Below are 23,275 nucleotides of genomic sequence, written 5' to 3'. Positions count from 1 at the left end.
ATACAACAACATCGTCTAGATAGACCAAGCATGTTTGCCACTTCAGGCCCGATAGTACGGTGTCCATGAGACGCTGAAAAGTGGCTGGCGCCGAGCACAACCCAAAAGGAAGCGCCTTAAATTCGTAAAGGCCATCAGGCGTCACAAAGGCCGTTTTTTCACGATCTCTCTCGTCGACTTCTATCTGCCAGTAGCCGCTTCACAGGTCTATTGAAGAGAAATAGCGCGCATGACGCAGCCGATCGAGTGAATCGTCTATGCGAGGCAGTGGATAGACGTCTTTCTTCGTGACTTGGTTCAACTTGCGATAATCAATACAGAAACGCAAGCTGCTGTCTTTTTTCTTGACCAAAACCACGGGGGACGCCCAAGGACTTTTCGAAGGTTGTATGACGTCATCCACGAGCATCTTCTGTACTTGCTTCTGAATCTCCTCGCGTTCTTTCGGAGCCACACGGTAGGGGTTCTGCCGAATCGGTTGCGTGTTGTCTTCGGTAATGATGTGGTGCTTGGTCAATGGTGTCCGCTGGACCTTTGACGTACGCGAAAAGCAGTCTTCGAATTGGTGTATAAGTCCAAGCAGATGCTTCCTATCAGAGGGCGGTAGCGTGGAGCAGATGTCCACCGACAAAGTTGTCGAGGCAAGGACTGTCGCGTCATCTGGTTGCAAAGCACAGCAATCCCCGGCTTGGTCTATATCGTCGAAGTAGGCAATTGCGGTACCCTTCTGGATTTGACGGCGCTCGTTGCTGAAGTTTGTAAGGAGCACTTCTGCCTGTCCACCAGTAAGCGTTAGGATGCCTCTCGCGATAGAAATGCCTTGCGTGAGCAAAAGAGCGATTATGTGCTCCACTATCACATCCTTATAGGAAGGCCACCCACTGGACACAGACACAAGGCAGCAGGATCTCGGTGGGAGCGTTACATCGTCGGCTATTCGCAAACTGCCGCGTAGTTCGTCGCTGCTGTCGTCGACATACGGATGTGCGCAAAACGTCACCATGCGTTGAGGGATGTTGATAACAGCGCCATGATCTCGAAGAAAATCCATGCCCAATATTAGCTCTTTACAGCAGTCTGGCAACAGGACGAAAGTGGCCACGAAGCTAGAATTCCCAATGCGAAGTCGAGCGGTGCATTTACCCGTGGGAATCATCAGCTGACCACCAGCACTCCTTATGTGTGGCCCTGTCCACGGTGTCTTGACCTTTCTAAGGCGGTCGGCGAGTTCTTGTCGTATGATTGAGAAGTCGGCGCCAGTGTCGACCAGTGCTGTAACGTAATGTCCGTCAATGAAAACGCCAAGATCAGCACGTACAACTTCACCGGCATTAGTATTCGTCGTCGTATTCTTCGTCGTATTCGTTGTGGTTGTCGTCATATCTTCTTGCGATGATAGGGGGAACTTTTCGGTGTCTCGACGATTGGCAACCTTCCCGGAGGTCGCAGCAGTTAGTTTCCCCGGCGAGGACTAGGCGAACGGCCTCTGGTGACGTCCGCGTAGCTCTATGGGAAGTCACGGTGACGCGCAGGAAATGGAGATCGCCAGCGACGCGGTGTAGTTGCTTGGCCAGACGACAGTTGATCGGCATTGTGGGCACGACGGTCTTCAGAGCGGAAAGAAGCGGGACGAGAAAAGTTCCCGAAGCCGGAATCGCTATGACGGCAATAGCGAGCAATGTGACCTGGTTCTCCGCAGCGGAAGCAAATAGGTCGACGGTCGGCCATGCGCCACAAGTCAGTTCGGCGAACTGGTGGTCGTCTCATGGAATCCCGTTGCCACCAAGGTACGGCCGCGGGTCGTGGCTGGAAGGGGGTCGCCACAAATGACGGTGGAGGACGACGGACCACATCAGCGTAGCTCGCTGGATGTGGCTCAGGACTTGGCGCCGGTGGTGTAATGGCTTGCCTCAACTCCTGGCGGACGATTTCGGCAACAGATGCAACGGGCGGTTGGGTAGGAGGGACGCAGAGGGCCCGAAGTTCCTCACGCAGTATTTCCCTAATCATTTGTCGTAGGGAACTTTCACACACGGCAGTGTTCTGAGCTGCAGCACTTACTGCCGTGTGGTTCGGCAAGCGGTCAAAGTGTCAATATCGTTGTCGCAGTGCGCGCTCGATGACAGTCGTCTCTTTTATGAATTCATCTACTGTTGTAGGTGGATTTCGTACGAGGCCCGCAAACACTGGTTCTTTGACACCCTGCATTAGGTGACGCACCTTCTTTGCCTCGGGCATGTCAGGGTCAGCTCGTCGAAACAGACGGATCATACCCTCTGCGTACATGGCGGCTGTTTCGTTTGGTTTTTGTGCGCGAGCCTCAATCAATTGCTGTGTGCGATCCCGTCGGTCCGTGTTCAAAAATGTGGCGAGGAGCTTTCGATGGAAATCTTCCCAAGATTGGAAAGTAGCCTCGTGGTTCTCGTACCACGTGCGAGCGCTCTTTCAGGGCGAAATATGCACGGCCAAGTTTGTGCTGTTCGTTCCAGTGGTTAGATACAGCGACCCGTTCGAACTGTTCGAGCCAGTCCTCGACATCCTCGTACTCTTCCCTAAGGAAAACTTCAGGAACGTGAGGATGTTCAAGAGTCACCTGGGAGGGAAGAGTGGTCTGCGATGGAAGGGTAGCCGTGGATGTGGTAGGAGCTGCCATGCTGGTTAGAGGCGGAATAGGTACGGACTCCGGACTTAGGCCTAGTAGGCGCCGACTGAATCGGTGCACCGGAGTCGTGACGAGGGGCCGGGTCTCTGGACTAGGTGAACGGGTCCGAGCAAGGCTGTCCTGCATCCGGTTGTAGGCTCCAGCACCTCCACCAGTGTCACGACGTCAAAACAGAGGTCTTGCCGTAGAGACTGAGACACTAGAAGCAGGTCGATCTTTTTAATTAGAACGCGCAAGCGAGTTCTTCTTCTTCGTCCATTTCGTAGTCCTTCGTGGCACATGCACAACTGTCATCGTCTTTCTTGGGCAAGCACGTGACAATATAAGTCAGCTATGCATTCCTTTTTTGTTAGTGTAACGAGTAATGCATATAGTTGCTTTGTTTCACTAAGCCTAAAATGGTGATTAACATGTGCTGTTAAAAAAAACTTTTAATGAAACTTTTGGTAGTACGCATTGAGCGTTGAGTCCGCGAGGCCGTTATTAAAAAAACGAACACAGGTCAAGCGCTCAGCGATCCGAATCGAAGCTATCACGAGCACGAACCACGGTCCTCTTCCTCGTCTTTCGCAGGCACTGCTAATTGCACCCTATCTATTCTGCAAATCACTCCCCCGCGGAAAAGGAGCCATCCTGGTGACCTAAGACACAGGTATGACTGGTGGGTCATAGTGTGGCTTCAGTCGGTCGACGTGGACAGTCTCACGGCCGCGACGGCGGCGGTTTGTGGATGACTGTACGGGCTCGACAGTATAGCTTACCGGGGATGCTTGACGCAGGATGCGGTAGGGGCCTTCAACTTGGCAGCAGCTTTGAAGAAAGGCTTGGAGCTGAGGAGGCAACGCGAAGCCGCACCAATGTTTCAGGCGAATATGATTGGGGATGCAGGTTGGCGTCATGGCGGTCCTTCTGGTGTGCTTGGTCTTGTGTAGTTAACGAACGTGCTAGCTGCCTGCATTCTTCTGCATAGGTGGCGACTTCTGAGAGAGTTGCAGACTCTGAAGTATCCGGGCGATACAACAGAATGGTATCCATAAATGAAGAGGGTTCATGGCCATATAGAAGAAAGAAGGGAGAAAATCCAGCCGTGGACTGAGTGGCGCTGTTGTACGCATAGGCGACAAATGGTAGTATGTGGTCCCAGTTGGTGTGGTCAGCAGATACATACGTGGACAGCATGTCGCCTAATGTGCGATTGAAACGTTCAGTCATGCCATTGGTTTGGGGATGGTACGCACTGGTCATTCGATGAACAACATTGCATTCACGCAGGAGGTCTTGTACGGCTTCTGAGAGGAACGTGCATCCGCGGTCGCTGAGTAACTCGCGAGGAGCGCCGTGGCGAAGAACAAGTCTGTGAAGAATAAATAAGTTGACTTCACGTGATGTAGCCTCTGGCAGCGCGGCAGTCTCAGCATACCGTGTCAAATGATCAATATCGACAACCACCCAGCGATTCCCGTCAGGTGTGTATGGAAGTGGGCCGTATAAGTCGATTCCGATGCGATCGAAAGGTCGGGATGGGCAGGGCAACGGTTAGAGCGGTCCAGTGACGGCATGCGGTGAACTCTTCCGGCGTTGACATTTTGAGCATGAGCGCACGTATTGGCGGACAAATCGGTACATTCCACGCCAGTAGTACCGCAGCCGGAGGCGTGCATATGTCTTTATTACACCAGTGTGGCCGTATTGGGGGTCCGCATGGATCGAGGCACAAATATCGGCACGTAGATGGCGAGGAATCACCAACAACCACTTGCGACCTTTACTGAGGTAATCGCAGCGGTGAAGTAGCCCATTGCACATAATGAAATGGCGAGCTGTGCGCCGCAGCGAGCGACTGGCGGTACTCCGTGATGGCTTCGATAGGAACTCCATTAAAGACGCTATCCAAGGGTCTTGACTCTGCTCGGATAGCATGTCAGCATGTGTTAGGGAGGCAGAATTGTACGTAAAAACAGGCGCATTTGCACAGTCATGGGGAAGCGTAGATCGAGAGAGAGCATCGGCGTCTGAATGTCTGCGCCCTGACCTGTAGATGACGCGGATGTCGTAGTCTTGGAGTCGTAATGCCCAACAGCCTAGGCGACCAGATGGTTCTTTTAGAGACGACAGCCAGCAGAGGGCGTGATGGTCAGTCACGATATCAATTGTCTGACCATATATGTAAGGTCTAAATTTAGCGATTGCCCAAACGATGGCTAGGCATTCTTTCTCCATGACCGAATAATTTTCTTCAGCTCTGGTCAGAGTGCGACTCGGGTAAGAAACGACGTACTCATCGAAGCCAGACTTTCGCTGCGCAAGGATAGCGCCAAGGCCGACTCCACTAGCGTCCGCATGAATTTCGGTAGGGGGGTCTGGGTCCAAGTGATGGAAAATCGGCGGCGATGTCAGAAGATGACGTAATTTCGCAAATGCGTCGTCACAGGTGGACGACCATGCCGAGATACCTTGGCTGTCAGCAAGTAGCCGTGTTAAAGGGATCTATATAGATGCGAAATTACGAATAAATCGTCGAAAATACGAGCATAGCCCTATAAACCTTTGGAGTTCTTTCAGTGTCGACGGCTTAGGAAACTCGGTGACGGCGCGGAGCTTGTCCGGGTCTGGTAGAACGTCATACTTGCTGACAACGTGCCCTAAGATTGCGAGCTTTCGTGCGGCAAAGTGACATTTCTTTAAATTTAGTCGTAGCCCAGCCTGTGTGAGGCATTCCAGGACACTTGAGAGGCGCTGGAGATAGGTATCGAAGTCTTTTGAAAAAACCACGACGTTGTCCAGATAGCAAAGGTACGTATGCCACTTGAGACCTCGAAGTATGTTGTCCATAAGACGCTCAAATGTGGCCGGGGCATTGCAAGAGCTGAACGGCATCACGTTGAACTCATACAAGCCGTCAGGAGTTACTGACGCATTTTTGGGGCGGTCGGCTTCATCCATAGGTACCTACCAGTACCCCGACCGAAGATCCAGCGAAGAGAAGAGCTCCGCTCTTTGCAAAGAGTAGAGCGCGTCATCAATTCTGGAGAGCGGATAGACATCTTTGCGCATGATCTTGTTAAGTCGCCTATAATCAACACAGAAGCGGATGCTACCGTCCTTCTTTTTCACGAGCACCACCGGGGATGCCCAGGGACTGTGGGACGGCTATATGACTCCCCGACTAAGCATGTCAGTCACCTGGTCTTCAATAACCCGATGTTCAGCTTGAGAGACGCGGTATGGATGTTGGCGCAGGGGTGCATGGCTGCCGGTGCCTATATGATGAGCGATCGAAGTTGTTCTGCCCAAACTGGGTTGCTTGTAATCGAAAGACATCTGAAAGCAGCCGAGAAGCTTCAAGAGTTGCGTCCGCTGAACGCTGGGAATGTCCGAAGCAATGGATGGAAGGAAGGCATCTGGGGTAGATGTGTTGGCCGTGGTATCGAGATTAACGCTCGCGACATGGAGGCTTGCTGTGCGACCAGGTAGTGAGTTAGGGCAGACTGAACCAATGTCCTCAAGTTGCCCTATACATTCACCGTGGAACATAGTGGTTGGGACCGAAAGCAGGTTCGTGACATGAATGGTTGTGGAGGAGTTTTCGATCGTGATAAGAGCAAATGGGAGAAGAAAGTGCTTACCGGAAGTGAATTTCGCCTCGCCGCGGTGGTCTAGTGGCTAAGGTACTCGGCTGCTGACCCGCAAGTCGCGGGTTCAAATCCCGGCTGCGACGGCTGCATTTCCGATGGAGGCGGAAATGTTGTAGGCCCGTGTGCTCAGATTTGGGTGCACGTTAAAGAACCCCAGGTGGTCGAAATTTCCGGAGCCCTCCACTACGGCGTCTCTCAAAATTATATGGTGGTTTTGGGACGTTAAACCCCACAAATCGATCAATCAATCGGAAGTGAATTTCGCTGACGGCGTAAACAAGGCGGTAGAGAAAGCATAGTTGCAGGAGATTGGCACAATAGCAGACGACATAGGTGGGATGTCCGTGTCCTCACCGATGACGACACGAGAAAAAGATGCCTTGGCAGGAGCGATGTCCGAGATTGCTGATAATTCAAGCTCGGCACAGGCACAATCGACAAAGGCATGACGCATGGAAAGAAAGTCCCAGCCCAATATAACGTCATGCGAGCAGTGCGGAAAGACGACGAATTCAATCACATACAAAACGTCCTGAATGAGTAGACGAGCTGTGCACATGACGGAAGGTTGTATGTGATGTGCCGTTGCTGTACGGAGAGAAACACCAGAAAGCAGAGTCGTAATCTTTTTCAACTTGCGGCACATTGCTTCACTCAACATGGACAGAGCAGCTCCAGTATTGACTAAGGCGGACACGGCAACACCTTTAATGAAGATTGGGATTTCGTTTGCAGGTTGGGAACGAGGCCTTGTAGATTTCGACAGTGGCACAGTTCTTGCCTCGGGAACTGCGGTGGTCAGTTTTTCGTGTGGACGGGCGCGGTGCGTCGAAGCATTGGCGATAGCGAGCGCCGGCGCGGGGAGAGTGATCGAGACGAGTTGGAGGAGTGGCGGTTCGACAATGAGGTGTTTGAAGGAGCGTGGGAGGGTATTGGTTGTTTATTTATTTATTTATTTACAGGTACCTTACAGGCCCTTGGTTAAGGCATTGAGTAAGGGGGGCTAACAAAGACATGTACAACAAGTAAAAGGGCGAAAGGTGCCAAAACGTAAGCTTGAGACATGAGTAGCAAATAAACAAGAAATAAGTAAGTATAAATTGACATCATACATCGTTACCAAAAAACTAGAAAGATGCAGTTCATGGCACGCAGCAGTTAGGAAGTGTACAATACGTGTAAGTTAAATTGGCACAGATTGTGGTATAATACACTGGGAAAATCATGAAAGCGCTTGCAGGAAGTGTGAACAGTTCGTCCTAAGCAAACAAAAATAAAGCACAAAAAATAAGGGGGCAATAAGCGCATTAGAAAAAAAAAACTTTTTGCACAGCATTATGAATGTCATATACATACAAGAACGAAGCTGTGAACATGACATTATTAACCAAAATGTAAGACCAATTTGTTGCGGAAGGAAACAGGGTTACTGTCAGATACCAAGTTATCGGGAAGATCATTCCACAACGTGATGGCACGAGGCAAAGCGGATGCGTTAAAAGAGTTCGTTTTGCCATACATGCGTGAGAAACTAAGCCGGTTGTGTAGTCTAGTTGATAAATAGGAGGGTCGTTCAAATGGAAGTCTGGTCATTTTAGTGCTATTGACGTATTTATGGAAGAGGCATAAAAGAGAAGTGTTGCGGCAAGTGGATAATAATTGAAGTGAATGATCCATTTTAAGTTGTGTTACGCTGCAGCAGAAATTATAATTACGAGAAATGAATCGGACTGCCCTATTTTGAACTGCCTCGATCATGTTCGTTAAGTAATTTTGGTGGGGGGACCAGATTGGTGAGGCAAATTCAAGTTGAGGTCGAACAAAAGTTTCGTAAGCTAGTTTTCGGACGTTAGCGGGGGAGGAATGTAAGTTACGGCGTAGGTATCCCAGTGATCTCGAGGCATTTGCGCAGATGTTAGTGATGTGAGAGGACCATGAAAGATTTTGTGTGAAGTGTAGGCCCAAATATTTGTATGTGGAAACATGCGAGAGCGGGTCATTATTTATACGGTATGAAAAAATGGAGGGGTCATGCTTACGGCTAAATGAGATGGTTTTGCATTTTGATGCGTTTAGAACCATTTGCCACGTCTCACACCATTTCATAATTACATCAAGGTTTTTCTGTAGTGCGTAATGATCGTTAACATTTTTGATAGGGTGGTAGATTATGCAGTCATCGGCAAATATTCGTATGAATGATGTGACGCCATCAGGCAAGTCGTTTATAAATATAAGAAATAGCAGCAGGGCGAGCACGCTGCCCTGTGGCACCCCGGAAGTTACATCGCATATTGACGATGAATCGTTATTGATGACAGTGAACTGTTTCCGGAGAGAAAGAAAATTTCGAAGCCATGATAAGGTTAGTGAGTCTAATTGAAGAGCAGATAGCTTTGAGATTAGGCGGCAGTGGGGCACACGGTCAAACGCTTTCGAAAAGTCAAGAAAAATGCAGTCTATTTGGAGATTATTATTCATGTTCGAGTGAAGGTCAGTCGTGAATTCTAGCAGTTGTGTCTCGCATGACCAACCTTTCCTAAACCCATGTTGGTTGCGGAAAAAGAACTGGTTAGACTCAAGATGGTTGTAAATGTGCGAAGCGATAATGTGTTCTAATAGCTTGCAGCAAATGGATGTAAGTGAGATTGGACGGTAATTTTGGGGTAGATGTTGGTCTCCAGACTTGAATAATGGGGTAACTTTTGCAACTTTCCAGTCGTCAGGTATCTGCCCAGAATCTAAAGATTGTTGAAAAATATAGGACAGAATGTTACTGGTAATGGAAATTGTGTTTTTTAGTACTTTTGAGTTAATATTATCAGCCCCAGCGGAGCTAGACAGCTTCAGCTTAGTTATCAGACATTCTATACCTTTAGCTGTAATTTCGATAGGTTTCATGTACTGGTAGTCATAATCGGGCACGTTAGGTAATGTGGATTGGTCTTCCCGAGTAAACATTGAGGCAAAAAAAGTGTTAAAAGCAGAACAACACTGGCTGTTAGAAAGAGGTTCGTGATTCTCATCATCTAAGGTAATGTGGTTAGCATCCCGATTGCGAGATATTTCACGCCAGAATTTTTTTGGGTTAGTTTTTAGGAGGGAGCCCAGGTCTGTTGAAAAATATTTAAGTTAAGCAGAACGTATAGCTGCGCAGTAGGTGTTTAAACACTGCTTATACTTATCCCACGCACTGGCTGTGCGCAGGCGTTTAGCATTTCGGTAGAGACGTTTCTTTTTATTTCTTAGTTGGTTGAGTGACTTTGCGAACCAGGCATTACACTTGTCATTAGATATCGAAATAAAGGGAATGTATTTATTAATCAAGACGGTCATTTTGTCACGGAAAAGTACCCAGTTGTCGTGGACCGAGCGATTGCTAAACGAGGTCAAGAATACCTGGTTAATGAATATTTCAAGGTCATTGTTGATTTCGGCATAGTTAGCTTTATTATAGTCGCGAATTTTTTTGGTAGTTTTGCCGGAAAACGTTACAGGAAGATCAAGGGTTACTTCAAGAAGTCTGTGATCGCTAAGACTTTCTCGGTAAAGGACTTCCACGACTGTATCAGGGGCTGAGGTCAGTATTAAATCTAAAATATTGTTTCCACGGGTGGGTTTATTGACCACATGTACAAGATTAAAGTCAAGCGTTAGGCTGATAAACTGGGATGATGTGTTACAAGGGGGAGAATAGAAGGTTCCAATCAATCTGGGGAAGGTTGAAGTCTCCAAAAAGCAAGACAGTTTTAGTATGGCACAAGTTAATGGCATCAGTAATACTTTCCCTCAATTCAGCTATGAAACAGCTATTGGAATCAGGAGGGCGGTAACAGTTTCCTATCAGAACAACGTTAGTAGGGCTTGTTTTGCAAGCAACCAAAATTATCTCAAGGGCCGATTTTGTGTCGACAACGTAAGAACAAACTGTTTTTCTGATGCCCAAAAGAACACCACCACCTCTTTTGTCAGCGCGGTCTTTACGATAGATATTAAAGGTGTTAAAATTTGGTAAAATCTCTTCATCGTTAATATCAGGTTGCAACCACGTCTCAGTAAGCACGAGGACGTCAGGTTCGTTGTCGTCTAGCAGCGAACCTATTTCTTCTTTTTTAGGCAGTAAGCTACGTATGTTTGTAAACGTAAAAGATAATGAAGTTTTGTTAGAAAGGGGGTTATCTTGGAGACACTCTTCCGCGCACGTGTAGCTGCTGTTTTTGATATAGCGCTTTGTAAGAGGCGGAGGATATAAGAGCTATCTTGTCGACAGTAGCACTTTGTTCGTAATACTATCAACCACATACGTTTTTTTGTCCATGTGTAAAGTGTCGACGGCTAAGTAGAATCTGGTGTTCTGAGCTTTGGCAAAGTCGTACAATTTTTTCCTTATTTGCCTGGTTGTAAAAGAGAAATCTTCGCTGATAGACAATCCCGTTCCTTTAAGTTTTCGCGCTGATGACAGTACTTCCTGTTTGTCCTTGAAAAATGCAAATTTTGCTATTATGGGTCTATTTTTACCTTGTGTGTATTTCCCTAATCTATCTACGCGTTCAAAATGCGTGCTGGTTTTTCTTAACTCTAATTTGTTCGAGCACAAATTAATTATTTTTTCTTCTGATTTGGCCCAATCTTCCTCGGGATCATCATCGAGTCCAAAAAACAGCAAGTTTGACCTTCGCTGTCTATTTTCTGCGTCATTGCAACGAGACGCCATTGTCGTAACTTGATTGGAAAGTTCAAGAATTGCTTTTTCGGCTGTATCAGTATCAGCTGTACTGAGGGAGGCATAGTTTGATTCTAGTGTTACAAATTTAGCTTTCAGCGCAGAGATTTCATTAACATAAACTTCCTGTCTCTCTTTGATGCATTTAAGTTCTGCGGTGAGTGTTTCGTTTCTCTCCTCAAGCTTGTGGATAGTCTGGAGAGCTGCAGAAAAAGCCTCTGCCTCGGATTTGCTCATCGGCCCAGGGTTCGACTCGACATAACCCGAGAGCATCAGTAGAAGGCCAAACAAGCAAGAGCACATATCACGCCAGAATGACACTGTTCGCTTCAGCGGATCGAACCACTCTGATGGGCACGACACCGAAATCATGCAGTAATCTCGACAAGTCACAGTTGCAGCACTTCTCAAGTAACTAACCTGCAATAACAGGGGACGTAAGCCGTGCATTGTGGCTGCGGTGCCGTGCCCGTAGTGGACCGGCGCTGAGGGCCTTTTGAATCCTGCTGTTTCCGTGCGGGGCGTTGTCAATGACGTTCCGGGTTGCCAGACTGGTGGGCTCGCCGATTCCAAATTCGACGGTAGGGGCACCGAAACAGGCCAGCTGGAATGCTTGTCACATCGGATCTGCTCGAACGTGCCGGGGATTGAAGCGCAAATGATCCAGGTCGCTGTAGCCTGCAATAACAGGGGACGTAAGCCGTGCATTGTGGCTGCGGTGCCGTGCCCGTAGTGGACCGGCGCTGAGGGCCTTTTTGCGGCTCTGTATGGTCGTAGCTGTAATTGGCTTCAACGGCAGTTGGACGAGGAACGCGGCGGCGGCAGAAACGCTCGACATGCCCGGGTAGACCTCAGTAATAGCATATTGGTCGGTTGTCCAGTGTGCGCCAAGGATTATTGGGACGGGTGGCAGGACGTCGATAAAGCGGAACTTGCGGGCTTGTCGGTGCCTGCTGTGCGTAGAAGACATGAGGGCTTTGAGGAGGGCCTGTGCTGTATGACACTGCATGTGAAGGCCTTCTCGCGATGTCGACATAGGTCAACGGCTCTGATACAGGCGGTGGCTGGTGCGTAGGCGGAAGAGCTTCAGATACTTACTCCTCAATGGTTTGGCACAGTGACGAGGGGAGTCCATGACTATTACTAGGGAGAAAGGGAGCAATAGACAATTGGCGGGCAACCTCCTCGCAGATGAACTGTTGTATTTGGTGTGTCAATACTACCAGATTTGGAGAGATTGCGCCAACAGTCGGTGCTGACTTGCTGGTCGTGTTGAAACTGTCGTGTTGAAATGCGCTGCTTTCGCAACTCGTCGTAGCTCTGGCAGTGCTGAATGATGTCTGTGACAGTTCGAGGAGATTTCGTCACAAGCATGTGGAACGCTTCATCCTCGATGCCCTTCATGATATGCTTGACTTTGTCGGCTTCGGACATGGCCGGATTGAAGCGCTGGCAGAGGCCTACGACGTCCTCAATGTAAGACGTGAAACTTTCTCCTGGCAACTGGGCACGATCACGCAAACGCTGCTCCGCGCGGAGCTTGCGCAGTGCCGGTCGGCCAAATACGTCCGCGAAGGTCGTTTTGAAAGAGGCCCAGGTGGTAATCTCAGCCTCATGGTTGTTCAACCAAAGCTCTGCGACACCCGTCAGGTAGAAGTGGACGCCACAGAGTTTATCGTTATCGTCCCACCGGTTGTTGACACTCACTTTTTCAAACGAAGCGAGCCAGTCCTCGACGTCCTGTTCATTAGTGCCATTGAATAGAACTGGGTCGCGCTCCCTCGGAATACCGGGGCAGCAGAGAGCGGGGGGTGTGGCAGCATTCGGCTGTGCTGCAACGTCGTCAGGCATGATGGACGGCGGAGGTAGAGTCCGGCTACGGAGTTCTAGCGTGAAAAAGAAAACCAGCACTCTCCACCACTTGGTAGTAAGCGTTGAGCGTCGAGTCCGTGAGGCGTTGAGTCCATGAGACGAACCACGGTCCTCTTCCTCGTCTTTTGCAGGCACTGTTAATTGCACCCTATCCATTCTACACTTTCAACAAAACTTCCTATATAATACGTCTCAGCATGTCTTCAGCAGAACTTCTTGAGGAAAATGTTTAATCAATGCCCCACAATACATTTATTCATTTTATTTATTTATTTACAAATACTGCCATCTTGCACAGCAAGATATTGAAGGAGTGAGTACAAATACAAGATAAAATACACTATGAAAAAAAAAACGAGTATACACATTGAAAGAACAGAACAGCAGGAAAGTAGCTGATCAGTGAAAAGAGTTAGCAATTTCTCAAAAATTCATCTTTAGACAGCTCGCACAGGGAACCCAGAAGACCATTCTAAATATCAATAGTATGAGGAAAAAAACGAAAACTTCAATGGATGAATTCAAAGGAGCTATGTTAATGTGGTGACTTCTCCTTGTGATGCGAGAAGATGGGTTAGTAAAGGAAACAGGTGCATCGATAAATGTTTCTCTATGAGCGAACAGGACAAGATGGTCACAAATGCATTGGAGAGCCAATATTTTTAGCTGTAATTCATTAGCATATAATGTAGGTGAAAAATGTGGATCATAAAGCTTACATATAAATTTGATGGCTTTTTATGAATAGAATCAAGCATATTTATAACTTTTATACTATGGAGAGCAAGCTGATCGGCCTGTAATTCTTCAAGTTCTTGTCATCTCTTTTCTTATGTATTGTTGTGTACACGTATCCCGAAGGAGTACGACCACCAGCGTGGGTCCGGTCTTAGCGAGCCGCAGGGCACGCGTTAACCGTCGCCGTGGCGAGAACACGATACTGCTCAAGTCGCAACACTTTATTGTGGCAACACCAAACGCAGTACAGCCCGTTGCAAAGGCGTGGCGGGAAAGCAAATGGGCTTATCCACGCCACGGGCACAAAGTACTACACAGGGTGCCACGAGCACGTCTCCGCGGTAAAGGTGATCCACGGAGACACCGGACCAAGGCCCGGTTGCTCGAGCGAGGGCAAAAGGCGCTCGCGTTGGCTTCGAAGGGAGACGGGTCGGCGTAGCTAGGCCACGCACTAGGACACCGTACCACCCCTTGGCCGTGCGTACGCAGCGGGGCAACAAAAGGTGAGTGTTCGCCTCCGGCGCGAGGCGCCGTCAGCGAAGTCCGACGAGCCCCGAGTGACGGGAGTCGACGGACGGAAAAGATTGCGTGGCTCACCGTTTGCTGTCCCGGAGAGTATCTGACCGCTCCCGACGCAGCGCGCGAAAACCTCTCGGGAGTCCCCGCGCGCGGCGCTACAGTCAACATCTGCTTCCGGGGGAGGGAGTTAAACGTCACTCCGCTCTCCCACCACGGCAGACGGCAAAGGAGGGCAGACATGTCAGGACATGAGAATGGCAGAAAAGGCGGCAAAGCCCGCGCAAAGGCAGCGGGCTAGCCTCAATTCCCACAGTATTAAGATGATATTAGCAGTCTTCCAAGATTCTGGTACCTTTCCCGTCGGTAGACACATCGCTAGATTTTCTAACACAATCTGTCCTCCATCTTTCAGCAGATTTGATCACCTGATCCTCACCAGCAGCTTTGCCTCTTTGCATGCTCTCCAAGGCTTTTCTGACTTCTATTATTACTGGTTGGGTGTCATCTGGGTTACTGCTAGTTCTTATATCAAGGTCGTGGTTGTCCTGGCTACTGTACAGATCTCTGTGAAACTCCTCTGCAATTTTAACTATCCTATCCACATTGGTAGTCATTTTGCCTCCCTTGTCTCTTCGTGCATACATTCGATTTTTGCCTATCCCAAGTTTACTCTTCACTGCTTTGACGCTTCTTTCGTTCTTCAGAGCGTGTTCAATCTTCCTCATGTTATATCTTGTTACATAGGATATTTTGTAAGAAGATATAACATAAAGAGGATTGAACAAACTCTGAAGAATTAAGACATCAGAATTCAATCAACCAAAGGAACAAGCAGGATTTCGAACAGGCTACTAAACAATTGACCACATTCATACTATGAATTAGGTAATAGAGAAATGCTCAGAATACAGCCAACCACAATACATAGCCTTCATAGATTACGAGAAAGCGTTCGGTAGAAATATCAGCAGTAATGCAGACACTGCGAAATTGGGGTGTCAACGGATCATGTATAAACATCCTACAGGGGATCAACTACTACCACAGTGTTTCATAAAGAAAACAATCAAGAGGGTTGTTAGGCATGGGGATACAATTTCCCCAATGCTATTTACCGCATACTTACAGGAGGTTTTCAGAGGCCCAGAATGGGAGCAGTTAGGGATAAGAGTTAATGGAGCGCACTTTAGTAACCTGCGCTTCTTTGATGACATTGCATTGCTGAGTAACTCAGGGGACAAATTGCAACACATAATTACTGATTTAGACAAGGAGACCAGAAAGGTAGGTCTTAAAATTAATCTGCAGAAAACGAAAGTAATGTACATCAACCTCGAAAGAGGGCAGTGCTTCGAGATAGGTAATAGTGCACTTGAAGTTGTGAAAGACTATGTCTACTTGGGACAGGTAATAACTACGTAGTCAGACCACGAGGTCGACGTACCTAAAAGAATAAGAATGGGGTGGCGCACATTTGGCAAGCACTCTTAAATCAAGACAGGTAGATTGCCACTATCCCTCAAGAGGAAGGTATATAACAGCTGCATCTTCCTGGTACTTAGCTATGGAGCAGAAACCTGGAGACTTTCAAAGAGGTTTCAGCTTAAATCAAGGATGGCACAACGAGCAGTGGAAAGGAAAATGGTAGGCGTAACCTTAAGAGATAAGGAGAGAGCAGAGTTGATTAGGGAACAAAACGGGCTTAAGGATATTGCCACGTTCCGTTTCCCAAGTTTTGTTATCGTCCTAAAACACTACACGATTCTCAACTCAAACCGCGCCTGCAGTTTTCGAGAAGCTTCCGGACTGTAGTAGATCATTTCGATAAGATCACGCCCACTCTGCGAATGGTACAGATTATTCTGGAACCTACGCCACCGCCAGCGATAACGCTAGAACATTCGACGGCAAGAGTATAAATGCCGACGCGCTTCGCCGCTTGTGAGTAGTTGATCGACGGCCGACGCTCCGTTCGCCGCTATCAGTTCAAGACTGCTACTGTAATCGGACTTTCCGTTTACCGGGCACAGGTTCGCCCAAATAAACAGTTAAATTCCAAAGCAAAGTAGCCTGTCTTCGGCCGTGTCACGACACCGTGACATCTAGTGGAGGTCATGCTTCCAAGTCGTGAACCCAGCCCACGTCGCGGAGAAGACACCGACGCCAACCAGGAGCAGCGAACAAGCCGCCGACAGCAAGGGCTACCACCGGAGTACGGGCTTCTACAAGACAAGGCGCGGAAGACCAAGGCCATGACCGCGACTGCAGGAACAATGACAACCGCAGCGTCCCAGCCCACGATGGTCATGCATCAACCCAGGGAACCACCAATTTTCCATGGGTCATCGTTCGAAGACCCGGAGTCTTGGCTAGAAACATACGACCATGTTGCCGTCCTCAACCACTGGGACCATGACGAAAAGCTCCGTCGTGTGTTCTTCTATTTGGAAGACCCCCCCAGGACCTGGCTCGAAAATCGGGAGTCCACGCTCCGAACGTGGGATGTTTTCTGCGACGCATTCCTGCAAACGTTCGATAGCGTCGCTCGCAAAGAGAGGGCCGCTGCTTTATTAGAGACCCGGGTTCAGCTACCAAATGAAAATGTCGCCATTTTCACAGAAGAAATGACCCGACTATTCCGTCACGCTGACCCAGACATGCCTGAGGAGAAAAAAGTTCGTTTCCTCATGCGAGGGGTCAAACAGGAGCTCTTCGCAGGACTGATGAGAAATACACCGAACACCGTCCAAGAATTTGTAGCTGAAGCGACCACTATCGAAAAGACCCTGGACATGCGCACCATATAGTATAATCGTTGCCCGACTTCAGAATGCGCTGCTGCTCAAGCCAGCAACTCCGAAGACCTGCGTGAAACGATCCGAGCGATCATGCGAGAAGAGCTGCGCAAGCTATTGCCTTCAGCGCAGCCTTAAGTCGATTCGATCTCCGACATTGTGCGAGAAGAAGTTCGGCAATCGCTTCAAGTTCCCCAAGCACCGGTGCTCGAGCCGGAAGCTATGAGCTACGCCGGTGCAGTACGCCACAACGCTCCTCCCCGTCCACGCCAAAACGCCGCCCCATCGCACTTCCGTCGACAGACGCCGCCACCACCCCCACCGACGTCATACCGTTCGCCAGCGGCCCAGCGCAGTGCATCGAAGAAGACTGACGTCTGGCGCACCCCTCACCACCGCCCGCTCTGCTACCGCTGCGGCGAGGCCGGACACACATACCGCCGTTGCCAGTACCGACAGATGGGACTGCGTGGCTTCGCCATCAATGCACCGCGTCCGCAGCCAGAAGAACAGCCACGTGACATTGCCGACTGCCTGACAGGAACTCAATGGACACCACGAAGTCCTTCCCGTTCGCCGTCGTCCAGCCGCCGCACGTCACCGCACCACCGGCAGTACTCTGGCCCAACGCGGGGCCGGTCTCCTAGCCCGTATCCGGGAAACTAAGGGCAGCAACCGATGGAGGTGCGGTTGCTGTGCGACGAACTACCGAAGATCCTCCGACCACGACGCCGCCGCGACGGAGGTTTCCGAACACAACGCCAACCAGGCAAAGCCCTGACGGCGAAACCTCACTTACCGAAGGTGACCTGACGACGCGACATGGAAGCAGCGGAACAAGCCGACGCAGCCGTGACCTGATGCCACGCCCTAACTGTAATGCGAGACGGCGAACTAGCGACCTCGACCTTCTTATCGACGGCCACAGTGTGACCACTCTCGTCGATACTGGAGCCGACTACTCCGTCATCAGTGGGTCGTTCGCCGGGAAGTTAAAGAAAGTTAGGACAGCTTGGGAAGGCCCTGAAATCTGCACAGCCGGAGGTCATCTCGTAACGCCTGCAGGAATCTGCACAGCGAAAGTCACCATTAACGGCCGTATTTATCCTACAGAATTCGTAGTCCTACAGCGTTGCTCGAGAGCTGTCATCCTAGGCATGGACTTCTTATGCCTGATGAAGAACGTACAGCGCGAACACAAGACGGGAATACTAAAGAAGGGACACAGACAGCGCTTGTCTGTGTCCCTTCTTTAGTATTCCCGTCTTGTGTTCGCGCTGTACGTTCTTCATCATGCAATACCAACTAGCCCAAAGTTTCACTCTTCTTCTTATGCCTCCATGGTGCTGTCATCAACCTAAAAACGAAGCCGATAATGTTATCCACAGAAGAAGCACTACCGCCGTGCACGTCGTCAGGACACCATGCCTTGAATGTGCTGGAAGAACAAGTCACCATTCCGCCTCGCTCAAGCATCATTATTTCAGTCGGCGCTCCTAAATCACCCGACTTGGAAGGCGTCGTTGAAGGCAGTCAGCACCTGTTGGTCACACGAAATATTTGCGTCGCAAGAGGAATTGCAGAGCTGCGGGGAGGCAAAGGAACGGTTATGCTCACGAATTTCAGCAATGAGTACAAACATGTGAACAAAGGAACAACGGTCGCATACATCGAAGAAATTGTCGAAGCCACCAGTACTTTCGCCCTCGCCGATTCTGCGGAACCTGCTCAGAGGAACCAAGCCCCTCCCATAGCTTTCGATGTCAATCCCAGACTTCTGAACCATAAGCAAGAACAGCTCAAGGCCCTGCTCCTGCAATACGAATATTGCTTTTTGTCGTCATCGAAAATTCGGCAGACCCCAATCACGAAACATCGCATCATAACCGAAGAAAATGCCAGACCACTCCATCAGAGTCCGTACAGGGTTTCGACGCAAGAACGTGAGGCCATAAAGAGACAAGTTGATGAAATGCTGCGGGATGACATTATCCAGCCGTCCAAGAGTCCATGGGCATCCCCCGTGGTGTTAGTGAAGAAAAAGGATGGGACCCTATGTTTCTGCGTCGATCATCGCCGCCTGAACAAAATCACAAAAAAGGACGTGTATCCTCTCCCACGAATAGACAACGCACTTGATCGGCTCTATAACGCCAAGTACTTTTCGTCAATGGACCTCAAGACTGGCTATTGGCAAATCGAAGTCGACGAAAGAGACCGAGAGAAGACGGCGTTTATAACACCGGACGGCCTCTTCGAGTTTAAGGTGATGCCCTTCGGTCTTTGTTCAGCGCCTGCAACTTTTCAACGCGTTATGGATACAGTATTGGCAGGATTGAAGTGGCAGACTTGCCTTGTGTACTTGGACGACGTCGTCGTGTTTTTCTCGAGTTTCGACGAGCATCTTCGGCGCCTTGAACCTGTACTTCAAGCCATCAAGACATCCGGACTCACACTGAAGCCAGAAAAGTGCAGGTTTGCGTACGAGGAGCTCTTGTTTCTGGGGCACGTTATTAGCAAGTCTGGAGTTCGTCCCGATCCACGGAAAACAGCCACCATCGCCGACTTCCCGCCGCCCACTGACAAGAAGGCGGTGCGCCGATTTCTGGGCCTGTGCGCCTATTATAGGCGGTTCGTGAAAAACTTCGCCCGCATCGCCGATCCTCTCACTAACCTTACCATGGCCGACGTGGAGTTCAAGTGGGAAACGCCGCAGGAACACGCTTTCCAGGAGCTTAAACATCGCCTACAGACGCCTCCATTACTTGCCCATTTCGACGAATTCGCCGAGACAGAAACATACACTGACGCAAGCAGCGTAGGTCTTCTCGCCGTTCTTGTACAGAGTGCTCACGGACTTGAAAGGGTTATCAGTTACGCCAGCCGATCGCTATCCAAAGCAGAAGCCAATTATTCCACAACAGAAAAGGAGTGCCTCGCCATCATCTGGGCTACGTCGAAATTTCGCCCCTACCTCTACGGCAGGCCCTTCAATGTTCTGAGCGACCACCACGCCTTGTGTTGGCTAGCCACCTTGAAGGAGCCTTCAGGTCGCCTTGCACGATGGAGCCTGAGACTTCAAGAGTATGACATTACTGTCATCTACAAGTCCGGCAAGAAACACTCCGACGCCGACTGTCTCTCTCGTGCACCTGTCAACCAACCACCACCCGACGACCCAGACGACGACTACTTCTTGGGAATGATAACTACCAACGACTTTGCTGAACGACAGCGGGCCGACCCGGAACTTAAGGTCCGAATAGAATACCTCGAAGGCAGGACCGCCGAAGTCCCTAGAGTATTCAAGCGCGCACATGTGTCGTTCTTCCTGCGAAATGGTCTTCTGCAAAAGAAAAATTTTTCACCGCTCCGAGCCAAGTACCTCCTTGTGGTGCCTTCAGCTCTGCGACCAGAACTCCTGCAGGCCCTGCACGACGATCCAACGGCAGGGCACCTCGGTGTTTCTTGCACGCTCACGAGGATACAAGAAAGGTACTACTGGCCACGTCTTACCACCGACGTCATTCGTTATGTGAGGACATGCCGGGACTGTCAGCGACGCAAGACACCGCCAACAAGGCCAGCGGGACTTCTGCAGCCAATTGAACCACCTTGCCGACCTTTCCAACAGATTGGTATAGACCTACTGGGGCCGTTCCCGACGTTGTCTTTTGGAAACAAGTGGATCGTGGTAGCTACCGACTACCTCACCTGCTACGCCGAGACAAAAGCCCTTCCCAGAGGCAGTGCATCCGAGGTAGCTAAGTTCTTTGTCGAAAATATCGTCCTACGTCACGGCGCCCCGGAGGTCCTTATCACCAACAGAGGAACTGCATTTACTGCCAACTTAACTCAAGCGATCTTGGCATACAGCCAAACAAACCACCGCCGGACGACAGCGTACCACCCACAGACCAACGGCCTCACCGAGCGGCTTAACAAGACGATCGCCGACATGCTGTCAATGTACGTCGATGTCGAACACAAGACGTGGGACGCCATTCTTCCGTATGTGACCTTCGCATACAACACGGCGGTGCAGGAGACGACGCAGATATCTCCATACAAATTGGTCTACGGAAGGAGCCCGGCAACGACGCTCGATGCCATGTTACCCAACGTCACCGACGAAGAAAACCTCGATGTGAGCGAGTACCTTCAACGCGCCGAAGAAGCCCTACAACTTGCGCGTCTGCGTATCAAGAATCAACAGACGACCGACAGCCGCCGTTACAACCTTCGACGACGCTTCGTGGAATACCAGCCCGGTAAACGTGTTTGGGTATGGACGCTGGTACGCCGACATGAACTAAGTGAAAAGCTTCTGCGATGGTACTTCGTACCGTGCAGGGTGGTTGGACGTCTCGGCCCACTTGATTACGAGGTTGTCCCCGACGGCATCACGAACTCTCAACGACGCCGATCGGGACCTGAAATCGTCCATGTCACGCGCCTCAAGCCGTTTCACGCGTGTTAACAAACTCAAACAGTGTTCTTTTGTATTATTATTGTATTGTAATTTATTCATTGTACTTTCTTGCATTATTGTTGTACCTTTATCTTTAGTTAAAGCATCGGGACGATGCCTTTTTCAGAGGGGTCAATGCCACGTTCCATTTCCCAAGTTTTGTTATCGTCCCAAAACACTACACTTCTCAGCTCAAACCGTGCCAGCAGTTTTCGAGAAGCTTCCGGACTGTAGTAGATCATTTTGATAAGATCGCGCCCACTCTGCGAATGGTACAGATTATTCTGGAACCTATGCCACCGCCAGCGATAACGCTAGAACATTCGACGGCAAGAGTATAAATGCCGACGCGCTTCGCCGCTTGTGTAGTTGATCGACGGCCGACGCTCCGTTCGCCGTTATCAGTTCAAGAGTGCTACTGTAATCGGACTTTCCGTTTACCGGGCACAGGTTCGCCCAAATAAACAGTTAAACTCCAACGCAAAGTCTCCTGTCTTCGGCCACGTCACGACCCCGTGACAATATCATAGTTAAATCAAGAAGAGCAAATATACATGGTCCGAGCATGTAGCGCATAGACCAGATAACCGCTGATCATTAAGGGTAGCTAACTGGATTCCCAGAGAAGGCATGTGGGTTAGGGGGAAGGAGAAGGTTAGGTGGGCAGATGAGATTAAGAAGTTTGTGGGTATAAATTGGTAGCAGCGAGCACAGGATTGGGTTGACTGGCGGAACACGGGAGAGGCCTTTGTCCTGCAGTGGACGTAGTCAGGCTGCTTATGATGATGATGATGATGATTATATCATTCGCATGATGCGGTGTCCATATGACAGATGCATGCATTAGAAGAGGCCTTATTAGAGATGTGTATGCTACTGCGTACTTTACATTCACCAGTTGCATCTCAAAGGTTTCTCTTTAGGTAACCCAGCTTTCTTAACATCTTATTTTATATATTCTGAATGTGAGCATGCCATTTCAAGTCTGGGGTGAAAGTAACACCGAAGTATTTGAAAGTGTCTATACTTACGAGCTTGTGGTCACTGTTAAGGTCGAAGGAAGTTGCTGATGGCATCCCACCACTGCCACCAGTTGTAAAGGGTAGCGAAGTTGATGGCAGGAACAGCGGGCTTTCCCTTTAGGGTAGCTGGCGCCCCGCCGTTGTTTGCATAGCCGATCTTCGGGAGTGAGGAGACGCGTTTGTAAGAGGTAGAACGATGGTTTATTTACATTATTGCAGAAAGATAGGAACTGTACAGGGATCGAGCAGATCCCGCAATATGTACAACAGAGGTTCAGCTCATGATTTCGTTTAAGTTTCCGCCCACATGATTCAGCAAGATTCAGCTCACGTGATTCAGTCCTAATTACAAAGATGCTTCGGCTTTTATAGCCCACTGTCACCGCCGTCCGAAGGAGGCGATGATCACTGTTGCCACACAGCAGGGGACGAAGTCTTAGTGGTCCACCCACCAGAAAGGGTGCAGATATTGCACCGCTCAGCTGGGCGAAACGGTCCAATGGTAACAGGAACGCACCACACAAACAGGCACCTGGTCCACGCCTTGAAAGCACCGCAGGGTGAGGAGGTAGAGTCCGGAGGGGGAAAGTTGCGCTCCTCCGGGGAAATGGACGCTAACTCGATGTTCGACAGCGGTCCACGCTACCTTCAGCTTCAGGCAGTCCCAACGCTCGATTCCAGTGAACGGCTTCTTCGACGCGTTCCTACGCTTCCGGGCTGTCGATGCGTTGAGATTGCCTCGCGTAGTTGACAAAAGCCGGGTCACCAGGTTGTCTTAATGAGACCGCCACAGTGGCACCGTTCCCCCGTTTATCGAGCCCATTCAACAAAAGGCTTG

At 49.7% G+C, this 23,275-nt stretch overlaps 1 protein-coding gene across 4 annotated transcripts in view; it reads left to right on the top strand.

The window, feature by feature from the left end:
* Window positions 1-23,275, top strand: part of Sec10 (Exocyst complex component Sec10) — a 408,207-nt gene that overhangs the window by 373,097 nt on the left and 11,835 nt on the right. The window lies entirely within an intron of this gene.

This window comes from Rhipicephalus microplus, chromosome 8 (assembly GCF_043290135.1).
Source record: "Rhipicephalus microplus isolate Deutch F79 chromosome 8, USDA_Rmic, whole genome shotgun sequence".
Lineage (NCBI taxonomy): Eukaryota > Metazoa > Arthropoda > Arachnida > Ixodida > Ixodidae > Rhipicephalus > Rhipicephalus microplus.
This window is presented reverse-complemented; position numbering and strand designations above follow the sequence as displayed.